Raw genomic sequence first — 10,492 nt, 5'->3', positions numbered from 1 at the left:
ACAGGGAAGGCCTTGGGCTTAGGGATTTAATATCTTTTAACAAGGCCATGCTGGGTAAACAAGCTTGGCAATTAGCACAAAATCATACAACTCTGTGCAGTCAAGTTTTAAAGGGTATTTACTACCCAACCAAGAGCTTCCGAAAGGCAGAGAAGGGATCCAGACCATCTTGGGGATGGCAGAGCATACTCATGGGGCGCACATCAATTGAAGACTCAGTCATGTGGTCAGTAGGGAATGGGCACAATATTAACATCAGGGAGGATAAGTGGCTCAAAAGGGGAATTATAGGGGGACCGACTAATGCGGGGGACCCAAAAAAGGTTGATGAATTGATAGACCAAGAGGAAAGCACATGGAAGGAACCGCTTTTGCGACGACTATTCGATGAACAGGTAGTACGAGAGATCCTCACAGTACATATCAGACCACAAATGAATAAAGACAAACTGATCTGGACGGGCACGATGGAAGGCGACTACACTGTTAAGAGCGGTTACAACACCCTTCGAAAAAAGGTAAACACAGAAACTTTGTATGGAGCATATGCCAAAACGCACTACCAACGAAGGAAAATTTGTACAGAAGGAAACTGGTACCTGATCTGAATTGCCCATTCTGCTGAGTTCATGCAGAAACCACAGAACATCTATTCCTACTATGCAAGTGGATGAGGGAAGTCTGGGATGTTCCTGCACTCAACATCCAGATCTCAAAATACCAAACTTCCCGCTTTGATGAATGGCTGATTAAATTCATACCCAGCAGCAGCAACTCCCCTGAATTTGAGTTAGTCTCTGTTGTCCTCTGGGAAATCTGGAAAGCAAGGAATAGCCTCGTCTTTAGAAGGCTCCTCCTGGACCCACAGTTGCTGGTTGAAAGAGGACGACAATTGCTAAAAAATTTCAACAGATGGAACAACCTTGACAGACCAATTGAAGCTGTAAACCACTCTGAGGAGGATGTCTGGAGTCCCCCAGAGAGGGACGAAACAAAGGTAAATATGGATGCAGCTCACCAACCTGGTTCCTTTGAAGGTTCAATAGCTTGTGTATGCCGCAACTCAGCTGGGATCTTGATCGACGGCTTTGCCAAGGACGCCCTTGCCTCCTCCGCCGAACAAGCCGAGAGCCTAGCCATGGTGGAAACCCTCAAATTTCTCTCTCCTCGTGTGGGTGAAAACATAATCCTAGAGTCAGACTGCCTAAATCTGGTCAACAGCTTGAAGTCTCCAAAAGGTATGCTGTGGGAACATCGTGCTCTCCTCAGGGAAGCACGTGAGCTGCTGTCTTCGTTTTCAAACATAAAATTGCAGTTTTGTAATAGGTCCAGGAATAGTGTCGCGGACTGGGTAGTTACGACACACAGTAAAAAAGCACTCACTGAACACTGGTTGACTCATCCTCCGCAGGCCCTTAGAGATCTGCTTTGTTTTGAGACCCCAAAAGTGGGTTCTGTCTTTACTAGATATCAATGAACAGTATTTTCTTCTGACCAAAAAAAAAAATGGAAAGAAAAAAATTGATTGGCGATAGCTGAAAATTTAATCGGAATTATCATTAGTTTTCTTACCCCAAACAGCTTTAGGTGGACGTAATTAATGAAGCCAAGCCTAAATTAAAGTATCGCATTATAATTTGTAAAATTGGGGCCCGGATGAAAGAAAAAAAATAGGCCTAATAATTTAGAGGGAAAAATGGCACAAAAAAACTCCAAATTATGTTCAGTGTAACATATTTACCCCGACCCCTTTTTTACGACGTCAAAAACCCTAAACTATGCTCATTATGACACATTTACCATAAATTTTTTCTTGCGGCATAAAAAACCCCAAATTTGTACCTATATAACATATTTATCCTCCATCAAGGCTCCGTCAAATGATTTTTCAATAAAAAAATCGCCGTTTTTATTTCACTTAAGTCACGTGAGTGCCACGTCAATAATATTTGCTTTCCAATGTCAATTTAGGCAGACTTTTAACGATTCTCATTGACAAAACTCTGATTGAGAGTAAATGTGTCACTCGATGCATTGGTCATTGCATCGAGTGCATAACCAGTGCAGCACAACAAATCGTCGACAAGTGTCCCAAGAGCATCGGGGTGCAGATTCAGCTCGTGAGTTGCAGAGTTAGGTACAAGAAGTATAACTTCCACGAATAGGCGAGTTTCTTGAGGGGTGTCGAGGAATGAGTGTATCGTCCTTACAAATTCCTTGTGATGAATAAGATGGAAGAACCTATGTCCCAATAACCATCAAGAGCTCTGCGAGCAATTAGCTTGATATGCGTTCTCTTATATTTTACCTAATGTGTATTGGCAATTCTATTCTATTATGATTGTCTTTTTAGTATTTTTTTTTGGAAGAAAATATGATATTTTGTTGACATTATATATGCGCCTGTGTACATATGGCAATCTATCTTATTTAGGTAAAATTTTCCTTTCTCTAGAAATATTCTTCAGAGATGAATGAAGCCATCATTAATGAAAGTCTTAGAAATACTTTTTCAAGACAGACCCCTCGGCGTATGAACCGAGGGTCGGATTATTTAACCGTCGTAACTTCAAAATTTAATTTAGTAATCTCCTCAACCCCTTATAACTTCAAATTTTAATTTAGTAATAACACGTCAATAGCTTCGCTAATTTCAACAGCACAATAGCTTATTTTTATAATAATATACTTTCTAAATTAATAGAGTAACAACCATATTATTTGAATTTCTAAGCCAATTTTGACATTACAATGACTAATTTCGAAGAAAAGAATGCAGACCCTTCCGGATTGTCCAACGTTTCCTTACCCTCCTTGGATCTACGTTCGTTCGCTGGAATTCCTCTAGAATTAATACTAAAGTAGTAGGAGCTCTAACTCTAAGACAATAAAATTTCTTGAGAGAGAGAGGGGGGCGCATGCACTTACCATGGACTAGAAATGAAATGAACTTCCTATATAAAAGGGTATTTTTGAAGTCTAAGTGGAGCCTTGCAAAAGGCTCAAATACCCTTGCGAGGGGCTATTTAGGCCTTGCCAAGTATTAGAGTGACCTTGCAAAGGGCCAAGGCCATTTGGGGCGTGCATGGGAGAGAGATTGGGAGGTGATAATTGAGTGGCACTCAACGTGATTATAGAGAGAAGAGACACGAGGATGAGGCTAATGTGTGGGTCGGAGGGTCTGGCTTAGTCTTTCTTGTTTTGTGTATTTTCCAAATTCAAGTTTTGCATGTGGGTTATATGCATGTATTTACCCCAATGATCATAAATCTAGTCGATGGAGGTTTTGGCGAAGAATATGATCCCTCCTTTTTTCGGGGCTTAGTAGGTATCTCATATTACTTGAAACCGCAAATATTCTTGTTTGACTACGTGGTATGGACTTAAGAGTTCATATATTTGTAGCCTACAATTTGGTGAATCGAGATGAGGCTAAGTATTTGTCACTACTTTTACAATGGAAGTCTAGCAAGACTAAGAGTTAGTTTGATGAAGTGCTGAATTTTAAGTGTTTATTAACTGTTAATTAATGACTTTGGGTATTGAAATGGTAACAAACCTTTTGATTGATGATAGCTGAAAATTTGAAAGGGAATGTCATTAGTTTTCTTACCCCAAACAGCTCTAGATGGATGTAGGTAATAAAGCCAAACCCAAGTTAAAGTATCGAGTAACAAGTTTCTTAAAATTGGGATCTAAATGGGAAACAAGGCCTAATAATCTGGAAGAAGGTCCTCAATTTAGAGACAACGCGAGTTAGAACATCGCGGCAATCTCAAACATGCAGACGGTGGCCAAGGATTTGCCAAGATCCCATATTAAGTGTGGCCAAAGAGAGTCAGATTCTCCAGCCGAATGGTTCAGAATAAGCACAACAGTAAAAAATCAAAGCCTCAGGTAGTTGTCCTAGTTTAGCATCGTGATTAGTGATCCCCGTGCATAAAAACAGAAGAATACTTGGAATGAATCAACCAAACCAAATAAAGGACAAGGGCATTCGGAAGTACCAACATAGGACTCACTTCTTTATGAGGTGAATCTTGCGTCATGTCCACATAGTCAAGTCGACACTTAGATGTGAACTAGTTATTATGGTTATTTTCATGAGACCTATGGCAACAGCAACTGTGATTATGCTCCTCTACATAATCATATCTGTAGTGAGCGATCCCAACACGAGATTGGCTTACAGGATATGCAATGGACAAGTTTATAGAGACGAGGATCTCTTTCAAGCGAGCCTAACCGACGTGCTCAACCACTTATGAACCGAGACAGGGCACAATGGGTACAATTACTACTACGAATCTCCATGGCCCGGGCCGAGCCCGATCTGCTATGGCCACAGCGCTTGCAACGGTCAAATCCCGCGCGACGATTGCACCAAGTGCATGGCCGTTGCTGTACAACAAATCGTTGACCTGTGTCCCAAGGCCATTGGAGCTCATGTTCAGCTCGTGGATTGCAGAGCTAGGTACGAGCCGTACGAGTTCAAAGAATAGGCGAGTCGCTCGGGATGTGTCTAGGAATGAGTGCATTGTTGGTGCAAATTCTTTGTGTCGAATAACTTGTAAGAAGCTATGTTTCAACTTCTACAGCATCTTCTTTGCTTCTCCGGGTGTGTGTAGGAATGAGTGCATTATTATTACCTAATAAGCAGGGATGTTCTTAGGGCGTGAGGTTTAGTGAACCTAGTATCTATATTGAACTGAATTTTGAGAGTCAAATTTGGCAGGAGCCTTGTCGGATTTATATGAAACTCACCATTTTTAATGTATCAGATTCATTTGATTACGTATTCGGCACTCATGCGATAATGCTCATTTAAGTGCGATTGAGATTTATGTCTCCTTTCATCCTGCAATTTTACTCATTTCATTTTTGTACTTTCTTTCCATTTTTGTTTTGTATGTGGTGGGGTCTCCTATAATTTTACACAGCCACGTTGGCGTGGATAATTTTTGTAATTTAAAATATCAAAACTTTTAATTTTTTTTATTTTATTACTTTTCTTTCATTTTCTTTTTCCTTCTTCCTCCGCCGGGCGCCGGGCCTCAAGAATGGTCAGAAATAGGTCACAGGCGAGGGCTGACCTCGCCAGGATCTAGAAGGCTTGAGCTCGTCGGAGGCTAGCAATGTGGGGCCTTGCCTGAGGCTAGCGAGGCTTGACCTCGCCATATCCCGACCCTCCCCAAGGCCGACCCGTGCCTACGGCCGGCCGTCACCGAGGCCCCGCAACTGGCGAAGGAAGGAAGAAAAAGAAAACGAAAGAAAAGAAGAAATAAAATTATAAAATTTAATTTTTTTAAATTTTGGCCTCAATGGACTGGGGTATAGGCATCGAGAACTCGGGCTTGGCCTCAATATTACCGGGCCTAGCGTCCTGGGCATAGGCATCGGTGAGTCCGGCCTCGATGGACCTGAGGCGATGGCTGGGATCTCAGGCCCGGCCCAAATAGACCCAAGCCAAGGCACCGGAGTCTCAGGCCTAGCCTACATGACCCTGGCCCTGCTGCTGAGGGCCTAAGAATGAACATTGGGGTTCTCGTGCCCAAGCGCAGAGTTTCTGACCCGAGCGACGATACTTAGTCAAATTTTAGAAAATGATGTTCAATTTTTTAAAAAGGAAATTATTTTCCTAAATTTAAGCTTTGATGGAGAAATATTTTTCGTTGACTAAGAAAATATTTTCCATTGACTCATTTTCCTTTCCTAAGTGATATGACAGAAAATGAAGAAAATGTTTTTTATGAAGCAAACGAAGCCTTAGTTTTTTTTTTTTTGAAGAAAATGTTATTTTTTGTTGACTATTATATGTATGCTTTTGTAAATATGGTAATCTATCTTATTCAGGTAAGAATTTCCATTCACAAAAATTATTATCTATACATATATGAAGCCATTGAACATTTTAGGCTTGTTCATTTAATGGAAAATGTGGTTTTTTGGAAAATGTTTTTCGGGAAGTAATTTTCCAAGAAATAACTATATTTTCCAAGAAATAACTATATTTTATGTTGTTTTGTAAGGAAAATCTTATTTGACATTCCCAAATGGGCATACCTTTTTTTCTTTTTTTCTTTTTTCCTTTTCTTATTCTTTCTTCCTCCGCCGGTCGCCCAACCTTAGCAAGGGTTGGCGACCGGCCACAGGAGAGGGCTGACAAGGATTGAACTTGCTAACCTCATGGGCCTCGGCGAGGCTCGAGCTGGACAAATTTTGGCAAGCTCAAGCATTGCTAGCCTCAAGCAAGGCTCCACCTTGTTAGATCTGGCGAGCTCAATCCTCACTAGCCTCGGGCGAGATATAGCGAGGTAGAGCCTCACCCGAGGCCAAAACACTCGAGCTTGTTGGCATCATGCGAGGCTCAAGCTCACTGGCCTCAAGCGAGTTCTATCCTCACCAAGACTCTCCAATGGCCGGTCACCAAGGCTCGGCAACTGGTAGGGTAAGAAAAAAAAGAAGAAAAAAATAAAAATAAAAAAATTTGAATTTTTTTAAAAAAATTGTCCACATCAGCACTGACCATGCCATGTAGGATAGCCGACGTCCATATTAGCAATTTCCAGATCTAGCATACTAGGCACTGATACCCCAAGCTCGACCTTGATGGACCCAGGCCTGGGTGCCGGAGTCGCGGGCTCGGCTTAGATGGACCTAGGCCCGGCCTAGATGAACCTGGCACTGGGGACCCGACCCCATTGTTAAGGGCTTGAGAGCGAACGTTAGGGTTCTCGTGCCCAAGCACATAGTTTGTGGTCCAATCACCAATATCTAATCATATTTTGAAAAATGATTTTCGATTTTTGAGAGAGAATCATTTTCCTAAATATAAGTTTTGGAAGGAACCTTTTCCATTTACTCATTTTCCTAAGCAAAGGAAATGCCGAAAAATGAGGAAAATATTTTCCGCCAAACAAATGGAGGCTTAGTATTTTTTTTAAGAAAATATTATTTTTTATTGACACTAAATATATGCCTTTGTAAATATTGCAATCTATTTTATTTGGGTAAGAATTTCCGTTCACAAAAATTATTATATATATACATATATGAAGCCATCATTAATTGATCATTTTAGGCTTTGTTTGTTTCACAAAAAATGTGACAATTTTAGAAAATGTTTTCCAATAATTCATTTTCTAGAAAAATGACAATATTTTTCGATATTTGGCCAAAACCTAAAAATGAATTGAATTTTTTTTTTGTCATTTAGTAAGGAAAATCTTACACACACTATTCGAGCGGGAAAATTACCAAAACTGCTAACATGGACGTCGACCATTCTATAGGCATGGCCCTAACGCTAATGTAGATAATTTTTATAAATTTTTTTAAAAATTAAAATTTTCAATAATTTTTTATTTTCTTTCTTTTTCTTTTTCTTTTTCTTTCTTTCTCTGCTAGTCACTGGGCCTTGGTGAGGCGACCATCCCCAAGAGAGGGCCGACGAGGCTCAAGCTCTCTAGATCCCAACAAGGTCAAGCTCGAGCCTCTCTTGATCCCGGCATGCTAGAGCGGTGCCAGCCTCGGGTGAGGCTCCATCTCACCAAATCTAGTGAGGTGGCGAGCTTGACCTTGCTGGGATCTGGCAAGCTCAATCCTTGCTAGGCTTGCTAGAGGCCGGCGATGCTCGAGCTTGCCGAGATTGGACGAGGCTCAAGATCACCGGCCTCAAGCGAGTTCGATCCACACCGGTTGTCTCTTGTGTCAAGTCGCCGGCTGTGGCGCGAGGCCCGGTGATTGCTGGAGGAAGATTGAAAAAGAAAGAAAGAAAAGAAGAAAAAAATAAAAAAATTCGAAATTTTCTTTTTGAAATTTTACAATTTGTTCTCACCAGTAGCAGTGGTGCCACAAAGGATGGCCAACGTCCATATCAGTAATTTCCAAGCCTAGTGTCTCGGGCATCGATGTCCCAAGCTCGGCCTTAATGGACTCGGGCACAGTTATCGAGGTCTTGGGCACGACTTAGATGGAGTTAAGCTCGGCTTAGATGGACCTGGGCACCAGGGACCCAACCCCGTTACCAAGGGCTTGGGAACAAGCACTGGGATTTCTATACTCGAGCATATAGTTTTCAATCCGAGCCCCAGTACCTAATTATATTTTGGAAAAAAAATTTCAATTTTTTAAATAGAAAATCATTTTTCTGAATTGAAGTTTTGGTAGGAAAACTTTTTTTATTGACTAATTTTCAAATGAGCGATTTGGATTGTCCATCAAAGGCGTGTCGGTCGCCATCTTTGTCTAGACCAATAATTTAATTCACGGAAATTTTGATGACCGAATCAAAGATACCACAACTAGTTGCTATTTTTCATCATCGCTTGAAAACTTAAAACATTCTCCGTTTGAAGAGTCAAAGGGAACATTCGATTCTTCATCATCGGCACCATCATAATCAACTTATTGTTTGCACCTCTAATGGTGCAAACTCCATTTTCAATGGGGACTTTGTGGCCTTTTTCGGAAAATTGGCCAACCCTTAAAAAATTTCAAAAAAGCCTCGGCAAAAAGTAAACATATGCAACAATAACATTAATATCAATTTTTGACTTGATATTAATGCTATCTTTGCCCACTATGGGAATTTTTTTATTTATTCCCGAAGGTGACTTCACTATGAGCCGTCTCGTCCAAAATTCCCGTAATTTTTGCCTATTACTAGATGTTTGTGTCCACAATGCTCGAGTCATCTTTCCTGCACGTTGGCACCATGTTTTTGTCTAGCATCGATGGCATGCGCCTATTATGCCTGCTTTTTTCTTTTTTGGTCGATTATTCTGCCTACTTATATGCAACCTTTATTTGGCATTTGAATTCGTAATATCTAAATTTGTTATACTTAAAACACTTGACCTTTGATTTGTCACATGTTTTATATTTTCTGATGAAATTTGAAATTCCACCTCCGAGTCCTCGACCACCTCCATTACCTTGGCCACCTTGATAGCCTCCTCGACTTGACGAGCGACCCAACATTGCAATGCTTGCTCGAGATTTGAACTAACAAACTTTTGATTCATTCTTTACTCATGCGAGCACAATAAACCCATCAATCTTTCTAATGTCAAGATTGTCGTGACAGCGTAGTCAAATCTTTCTGTCAAAGACCTCAAGATTTTTTCTACATCTTACACATTTTGAGTTCTTTACCATTAATCCTCAATTGGTTAACAAAGATATGCACACAGTAAAGTACACCAAATCAAAGCCATTCATGCATAAAGATTCGAATTATCGTCAAAGTAATTAAAGTTGTGCCCGTTTAACACGATTATTGCTATTGTAGGATTATTGCAAACTATCCCATGATGCTTTTACGGTCTTCGTGCTCGATATTTTTTCAAAGGGTTAATACCTTGACAAATCCCAAACTGGTACCTCATGACAAATTTACCTCAAATTAATTTTTTGACCACCCAAAATCCCAAACTGATACACTTATGAAAAATTTACCCTATGTCAATTTCCGTTAAATTTTACCATCACTTTTTTGAGTTTGATGACACGTGGCAGTTGACAAGTGTACCAGTTTAGAGTATTACCCATCTCTTTGTCACATGTATACCAATTTACGATTTTTTGTGGTATTAATATAGTTAAACAAAAACTAACTGAGGTAAATTTATCACAAGTGTACCAATTTTTGATTTTTTTTGGTCAAAAAATTAGTTTAGGGTAAATTTGTCACTAGTGTACGAGTTTGGAGTTTTTATGGTAAAAAAGTTAGTTTGGTGTAAAATTGTCACAAGTGTATTAATTTGAGGCTTTTTATGATATTAGCTTTTTTTAAATATTAATAACTTTTTCAAATATCATTTCCTCTATAGCTTGGAAGATTGCAAACAATACTTTTCGATCTTTCTTTCGGGACTCCACTAGAGAAGCCCTTATTTTCCTTTCTTAAAGCATTGAATGCTTCAACATCTACCACTTTGGTGTAGTCGTTCTCCACTAGATTCCACAAATCTTGCGATTTGACAAAAACCTTCGTTCGGACATATTAGTTATTGAAGTTCCTTACATTTAACTTTGGAAGTTGCAATCGAACGGAACCGGTGGATGCCATTGCTAGATCTGATACCGAATGTCGAAATCAAAAGAATAATATAAATTTTGGAACTTTGGAATAATATCACAAATGAAAAAATGGAGAAAGGACTTCTTATCAAGAATGCTTTTTTTTTTTTTTGCGGCTTCGTGCTTGCGGCTTGATTTTTTATTTTATTTTTTTTGGGTCGATCTTATGGCTTGATTTACAACTCATACCTCCTTCGTCACTTTATATAGGAATTAAAAGCTCACAACATTTAATATAGAAGACATAACAGCCCGCACGTCATTTATAGTAGCTTTAATCTGTCCAACAAAACCAAGTTAATCTTAAAGTCCTTAGCAGTTAGCACGCTTCGACAGTGACACATCACCGCCCGCCCGGCGCACATTCCCTACCAAAACTCGGCCGACCGCCGCCGCCGCCGCCGCCGAC

The 10,492-nt window shown here is 40.1% G+C and overlaps 1 long non-coding RNA gene across 1 annotated transcript; it reads right to left on the bottom strand.

Moving 5' to 3' along the window:
• Window positions 1–557: 557 nt before the first annotated feature.
• Window positions 558–1,432, bottom strand: LOC130139545 (uncharacterized). Its single transcript, XR_008817665.1, has 2 exons — window positions 1,023–1,432; window positions 558–856 (listed from the first exon to the last, which is right to left on the bottom strand). It is a non-coding gene; the product is annotated as an uncharacterized LOC130139545 (long non-coding RNA).
• Window positions 1,433–10,492: the final 9,060 nt, after the last annotated feature.

This window comes from Syzygium oleosum, unplaced genomic scaffold (genome assembly GCF_021117445.2).
Source record: "Syzygium oleosum isolate NSW1041296 unplaced genomic scaffold, Sole_v2.1 Sole_v2.12, whole genome shotgun sequence".
NCBI lineage: Eukaryota > Viridiplantae > Streptophyta > Magnoliopsida > Myrtales > Myrtaceae > Syzygium > Syzygium oleosum.
Note: the sequence above shows the minus strand (reverse complement) of the source record. Positions and strands in the feature narration are given on the sequence as shown.